Here is an 8,144-nt window from a genome sequence, read left to right on the forward strand (position 1 = left end):
TGCCAAGTGTAAAGTTTGGTGGAGGGGGGATTATGGTGTGGGGTTGTTTTTCAGGAGCTGGGCTTGGCCCCTTAGTTCCAGTGAAAGGAACTCTGAATGCTTCAGCATACCAAGACATTTTGGACAATTCCATGCTCCCAACTTTGTGGGAACAGTTTGGAGCTGGCCCCTTCCTCTTCCAACATGACTGTGCACCAGTGCACAAAGCAAGGTCCATAAAGACATGGATGACAGAGTCTGGTGTGGAGGAACTTGACTGGCCTGCACAGAGTCCTGACCTCAACCCGATAGAACACCTTTGGGATGAATTAGAGCGGAGACTGAGAGCCAGGCCTTCTCATCCAACATCAGTGTGTGACCTCACAAATGCGCTTCTGGAAGAATGGTCAAAAATTCCCATAAAAACACTCCTAAACCTTGTGGACAGCCTTCCCAGAAGAGTTGAAGCTGTTATAGCTGCAAAGGGTGGACCGACGTCATATTGAACCCTATGGATTAGGAATGGGATGTCACTTAAGTTCATATGCGAGTCAAGGCAGATGAGCGAATACTTTTGGCAATATAGTGTATATAACAAAAGGGGAAAAGGGAGGGGTTTACTCAAAACAGTATTATAATTGCCCAGACTGACCAATAGCAACACATCTCAGCCAATCACGGGTGATCTTTCTGTTTTAAAAATTGTGCTTTCATCCAGTAGGTACTGTAGAACATTCAAGGTGGTTTCATTCATATGCTAATTCACATTTCACTCCTTGTACCTCAACACACACCTCCCTCCCTATACACCCCCTGGTACGAAAACGACTGTTTCTGTCACTCGCGAACGGGAACTTCCCAGGCTGTGAATTGTCGATAACTGCCGGTGATTAGAGAGATTATCAGGCATTCACGGGGACGAAAATCTGCCTTTTCATGCAGTGTCAAATGGAGTGGCCTGCACTTTCTCCAGACCTGAATCCCATAGAAAATCTATGGGATCATCTGAGTCGTGTATAGAGGCTTCCCTTCAAGAAGTGTGGAATGCCATGCCTCAGCAGACAATAAGTCGACTCGTGAACAGCATGAGACGTTGCTGTCAAGCTGTAATTGATGGTCAAGGGCACATGACAAATTATTGAGACATTGAGATTTTTGGTTGTGGTATACCCACCACTGTTGTTGGCTTTTGTTTCAATAAATTGTTTGAGATGAGGAAATCACCATTGCATGCTTCTACTTAAATGCCGTATTTTCATGATATAATATCACTGTAGCGTGAACTTTTTACATTTTCCATAAATTTCACCCAAAACCAAATATCCTTAACTTTTTGTGAGTACTCTATATTCCGCAGTATGGGTCGCCACCCAGTGTGCATCAAAGATCAGTGTTGTATAAAGTACCCCAAAGCCACACTTGAGTAAAAGTACAGGTGTTTTGTTAGAAAATGACTCAAGTAAAAGTTAGTCACCCATTATAATTCTACTTGAGTAAAAGTCTGAAAGTATCTGAAATAAACTGTACTTAAGTATCAAAAGTAGTATGTTCATGAATGTATTCAAGTATGGAAAGTAAAAGTAGAAGTAAATGACGTTAATAAAAAAGCAAGACTAATAATTTGGAGAATTATGAATTTTATTGACTGGCATGAGAGAAAGAAAAGGAACTTAGTGAACTGTATTTTGACTGTATTATTTTTTCATACATGTGCCCTTGTAACTTGGACTCAACACTGCCTGTGACATTTAGAAATTATAAAAATATTCTATTTGGCAAATTCAAAATCCAATTTTTCTTGTCTTTGCATTGTGTCCATCTGTTAAACCACTCCATCTTACTTCTAAACCCATTCAGTCCTCTGTTTCATTTCTTCCCCACATTAACAATGCAGTCCTTATTTGAAGCTGAAAAACTTCCTGTTTAACCTCAAAAGAAGTTGGTTTTCAAATTTGTGAGAATCCAGCCTCCCTCTTCTTGGGCTAAAGACAAGTCTTGCACAGCTAAATAACCTTTCACAGGCTGCTGAGGCAGGCAGAGGTGTGTTCAGCTTCACAGAGGTGTGTTCAGTTTGCAGACAGCTGGGAAGGATTTCAGCAAGCCTGTGTGGTCTGCTATGCAGGACAAGTACCCATCCAGTTTGGAGCTGTTTTGTGCAGGAGATGTTTGCAGGGCAGAGAAGAAGTCGTCTTCATCAGATGAGCTGGACCTAGTTGCATCACCTAGGGTGGGTTCTTCCATGTGCTGCTTGATGTAGTACATTCCTGAAATACAAAGAAGATTAAAAAGAAATGACAGAATTGCAATTTTCTTTTGTATCTTCTTCTCTTGATCCCAACCTAAGTGTTTTGTTTTTATTTGAGTTGAGCTATGCATCCATAATTCACAGGAAATTCGACAATATTAACTGGAGTCAAAATGTACACCCACACATCTTTACTATTCTAATGATCTTACCCATTCTGATTATAGCATCATCCTTTGTCCAAGTTGTTCGGATTTTGGGAAGAAGAATTGAAGCTGCTATCAACTCTGGGTCCCCAAACATGTGGCCAAAATGATTTTCTATTCCCACCAGTAGGGCATCCACCAGAGGCTTGCAGTATTTCAGTGGTAAATTGACACGTTCAAGTTTGGTGGTCAGCAGGTTGATTGTGGGCAGCAGCCAACCCATATGAACATTTGTTTCTGCTTGCAAGATGTTGGTTGCTTGGGAAATGGGAGTCATGACAGCAGCATACTTTGTGAGAAATGCAGCTGGATTGAACCTGTGATAAAAACAATATTTATACTTTTATAAAAATAAAACCGTTTCATGCAACTCATCATAAGACAAGGTGAAAAAAAAGTATGCCCAAGAAAGAATAGTCAAGTGCATAGTCAAATTTGAGAGAGATTTAAAATATTATGTGCATTTTTGGTGGAATAAGAAAATGTACAAAATTCTTACTTACATTGGAACATTTAAGTCTGTGCACATGACTCTGATCCCTTGTCTTGAATGATCCTTAGCAGTCTTTCCACTGCCAGAAACAAGGAGTTCCACCTTGTGGTATTTGGGCACAGCAGCTGAATGGAGCAAATGTCTTCCACTATTTCGGCTGCAAGTGTGGAACTTCCACATTTGTTCCATAGTGCATTACACTTGCCAAATGTTGAATGGTACAGTTTCTTGTAGTCCTCATTGGCTGTTGCTTTTGTTGCATCAACAGTACCTATGAGGTTGAGCAAGTGACAAGCACAGCGCTGGTGCTTTGGGAGCTGGTACTCAAAGCCATCATCCTTATTCAGAAGCTCTGAAATTTCTACAAAGTCAACATCTTCACCCATCTCTTGATCCTCTTCTTCCTCTCCTGTATCACCATCACCACTGACTCCACTGTTCTCATCTTCCCCAAACACCTGGAAAGCTTTAAGGAAGTTTGCACCATTATCTGTTGTTGTTCTGACAATCTTCCCCCGAATTTCAAACTCAGAGTGAATGTCGTTTAGGGCGCTTGCCAACACATCAAATGTGTGTGAACCTCTAAGTTGTCTGCAGGCTAGGGCAGCTGAGCATCTTTTCAAACTCTCAGGATCTATCCAGTGGGCAGTAACTCCAATAAGCTACGCCTTCTTGCAGTCCAGCAGTCGGTGGTCATGGCGATATGGTCAGCTACTTTCATGGTTTCAATCACCATCCTCTTCATTTCCTTAGAGGCATCATCAATCATGGAACACAGGGTTGGCCTCGATAAAATGTTTGCATTAGGCTGGAGTTCCTTCACAAAATCTCTAAATGATTCTTGCTCTACAACAGAGAATGGCTGGAGCCCAAAGACCACATACTTCACCACAGCTTTGTCAATGGACTTCTGAGACATGGCCCTGGTGTTTACTAATGTGGTCTGCCTGCAGGTGGGGGGAGTCATAAGGGATCTCTTTCTCTTTGCTGATGTTGGCTCTTCATATTTTTTTAGGTGGTGTGCATGCTTTCTCTGAAACAATGACAAAGGCATTTTTAAGCATAAAAAACTTAGCACCTAGTTTTTAAAAGTTATTTTATAACACAAACAGTCAATTGCTATTTTTATTTGTGCAGACATGATGTTGACCAACCAGCCCCTTCCTAATTCCAAAGCCAGTTATTGGTGTTCAAATAAGTTTTCAATGCATTAAATTGTTCATGATTTCCTTTACTGAGATTAACAATATCCAATCAAGTCTCATATACTAATCAGTGAATTCAGATTTTTTTACTCTTCATCCTAAATGTGTGTAAAGTTAACAGGTATGTACATTCTACCTTGGTAATATCAATGTCATCATGTTCAAATCAAAGCATTACCCAACTTGTGTTAGGGCACATGATTCATGTAACTTAACCTTATTTAAAAATGTACTGAAAGACATTTTAGAGAAAAGCTCTACAAATGGCTGTCTGTGACAGAAAAACAGAAACCACAACTATCCAGTGACAATTTAACTAACGCCATGTTACATACCATGCTAGCCAAATAACAAGTGATGCTGGATTTGTGTAACGGTAATATAACAAATATAGCTAAAGACGATGTTAGCTAACGTTAACGTTACATCAACCAACCTATACAGCATGGCTAGGCAGACACAGACTCATTAGCTAATAAGTACTAAATACAGCATATTAACCACATAACTTATAAAATAAGTTAAAACTGTTTTGGCTAAACTAAAACTGTGTTAACTTACCTCAATGTGTTTCTTCAGGTTGACGGTGAGTTTTTGAATGCCAGTATTTCGGTTTCTTTCGGCACACATAAGAGGCACTTCATTCGGTATGATGAATCCTTCACGCCAAGAAAGGAAAACTGTCTTGTAGATATGGCCATGGATAATCCTCCTCTAAGTTATTTGATAGCGGAGGCGTTGGAGAAGCAGTATTGAGTGCTGGGGCAGCGTCACTACAGCTACATGATGTTGTGGCTGCCATGCTGCAGCTATGCGTTCATGACTTGCTTGTATCAGACATGCCATCAATCACCACAAAACTTTTTTTACCGCAAATTTGGATGCAGGTTTTTTTTGTAGTAAGTAACGAAAATGCTGAACAGAAAATGTATCGGAGTAAAAGTATAGAATTTGTTTCAAAAAAGTAGTGAAGTAAAAGTAAAAGTTGACAGAAATGGAAAAACTCAAGTAATGTACAAAAACTCTCAAAAAATACTTAAGTACTGTAACGAAGTAATTTTACTTCGTTACTTTACACCACTGTCAAAGATTTAGGACAGCCTACAGTATAGCTCAGGGCCAGCCGCTGCATTCATGTCATCGTAGTGGATTTCCACCAATTGCATTTTAGATCGTGGGAAACCTTTGGCTTCTGGGCGTGTATGACAGGAATTCCGGCCCTAGTGATAAAATAACGGTGAAGCTGATCACATGTGAAAGAAATAGCCTTCTGAATATCTGATATTGCAGGGCAGCATCCTGCTGCACTGCTGTCTTTATGAATGAAACTACTGATTTTTTTAACTAAACTGCTGTCCTTACGAATGAAACTGTCGTTTTTATTAATGAAACTGCTATCTTATTAAGGGCGCCACACTCTTGGTTAACACGGCTATTTCCGCTCGTCTGTATTTTTTAGGTTTTGGTTTCTTTTCTTTGCTGCACGTCATCTCGTGCTGGTGCTCGGTGGGCTGCGCCTCTTGCTTCAGCAGGTGTGGTGTCTTTTGTCACTTGGCGTGGGACGGGTAATTCTTGGTTTAAATTTAAATTATTTTTTGTTAGTCTCTATGGACATTCTGCTGCGGATTAGATTTTTTTTTCTATGCAAACTGGAGTTTTGTAGGTGAATGTTTCCAACGCTGTATCATCTGGCTTGTCTGTTCTTTGTCTTATGCGATCTAGTTGTAAATAGTTTTTTTTCTTTTTCTTTGCGCGTCTGATTATATTTTCTATAGTTGTGTTTCTGTGCATGTATAATTGTTTTTCTTTCTTTTGTGTTCCCTAGGAGTCAAGCCCACAGGGTAGGCCTCAAGTTGTCCTTCCTGTTTGGTGGTGGTGCTTCCTTCATGGCATGCGGTGTGGCTGTGCATAATCTGTGCAAGTGAGCTGAGTGTGTAATTGCCGAGGTATCTTTGAGTAGACAGTTAAGGAAGTTGAGGCTTGGTTGCCTGGCCTGTGTTGACTCTGTCTCCTAGTGTCATCATGTTTGCTTACTTGTTGAAGGTGTGTGTGTGTGTGTGTGTGAAGACAAGTGGGTGACAGTCCTTTCTGTTTTTTTATTGTAGTGGTTGATCTCTTGCCCTGGTTATTTTAAAAATTGCACCAGTAAGTGGTATGTAATGAACTATATTTGTTGTTTATAAAGTTTTGCATTTTTGTACTTCTGCATTCACTACTTTGTCTCCTCTTGTGAACTAACAAATCTGTGTGCTTACTTGAGTTATTGTTCAAGGGTTCCCTAACAGGGTGGCATAGTTGGTTTAGTTGATTGACTAAAATTCTAAATCTTGTTTCTAATTGGTCTTCTGCATTTATAATACGTAAACCTGGGTCAGACTCCCTTCGCCACATATACACACACTTCTGTTAACAGATTCTTAACCCCTGTCAACTTCACATTTACATGAACATCAATAGCATACTCACAAACACAATAAAATTGTATTCAAACAATTTACTATATACAAATCAAATTTACTTCACTTCTTTGCCACAGATCAGTTTTAAAAGCAAATCATTAATAATACCAAACTCAACAATTTTACAATAAATGGGCATAAATTAAATAAAAGTGCACAGGATGACAAGACAGTGTAGACCAACAAGACACATAACGCAGACTCTGTGCAGAAGAATAGTGTTTGACAGTGAGTGGAAAGAGATACAAATATTAAAGTGACATGTACATGTAAACAAGATCAAAGTAAAGTGACGTGTGCAGGTAAACGACAAATTTGTGTGTGTGTGTGTGTGTGTACATGTCCAGCACAGTTCAGTTCTCTGTTGAGAACAGTTCTTGGTTGTGTGTGTGTGTCCTTGTTCAACTCAGTTCAGTGTGTGTGTGTGTGTGTATGTGTGTGTGTCCTTGTTCAACTCAGTTCAGTTCTTTGTTGAGATACCTGATTGCCTGAGGGAAGAAGCTGTTCAACAGTCTTGTTGTGCATGTCTGAATGCTTTGGTACCTCTTTCCGGATGGCAGAAGGGTGAAGAGTGTGTGTGAGGGGTGTGTGAAGTCTTCCACAATGCTGTTTGCTTCGTGAATGCAGCATGTGGAGTATGTCCATAATAGAGGGAAGAGAGACTCAGATGATCTTCTCAGTTGTTCTCACAATCCGCTGCAGAGCCTTGCGATCTGAGACGGTGCGATTTCCAAACCAGGTAGTGATGCAGCTGCTCAGGATGCTCTTGATGGTCCCTCTGTAGAAGATCGTCAGGATGCGAAGTGGAAGGTAAGCCTTCCTCAGCCTTATACTGTAGTTTAATTTTAATTTATTTATTACATTTTTGCAGACATATGAAAAGGTGTTACATGAGTTACAAAATGACACAAGATTCCTGGTAGGAAAAAACAGGAAACAAAACAACAACAAAGGTCCCATAGCAAGAACCCCACACCCACAACCCTCCCCCCTGGCCACCAGAAGAGCATAGACACACACATACATAAAAATAAATAAAATAATAATAAAATAATAAATAAAATAACTAGATAAATAAAAAATTATTAATAATAAGTATACACACCCTGACAAAAGTCTTGTCGCCTATCCAAGTTGTAGGAACAACAAATAATAACTTGACTTCTAGTTGATCATTTGGAATCAGAAGTGGCTTATATGAAAGGCAAAGGCCTTTAGATTACGCTTATTTTACCAAAATAAAATCTTATCATGCCATGATTTTTAATTATTTAATTAGGACAGAAAGGTCAGACTTTGCTTAGACAAAAGTCTTGTCACATCTTTAAAGGATTCAACCAAACACAGATTAGAGTGTCACCTGTGACAAATACTGTAATTAACACATTCCCAGGTGTGTAGAAGAAGAACCCCAGCACACCCAACCTTCATTTGAAATGCATCCTGACCTGACAGCATGCCAAAGATTCAACCACAGACCAAAGTGCTGATCATCAAGAGCCTGAAGACCAAGTCTCCTGCTGAGGTGGCAGTCATCTTTAATGTATCTAAACGTCA

Source organism: Hemibagrus wyckioides, linkage group LG17 (assembly GCF_019097595.1).
Source record: "Hemibagrus wyckioides isolate EC202008001 linkage group LG17, SWU_Hwy_1.0, whole genome shotgun sequence".
In the NCBI taxonomy this organism is placed as follows: Eukaryota; Metazoa; Chordata; class Actinopteri; order Siluriformes; family Bagridae; genus Hemibagrus; species Hemibagrus wyckioides.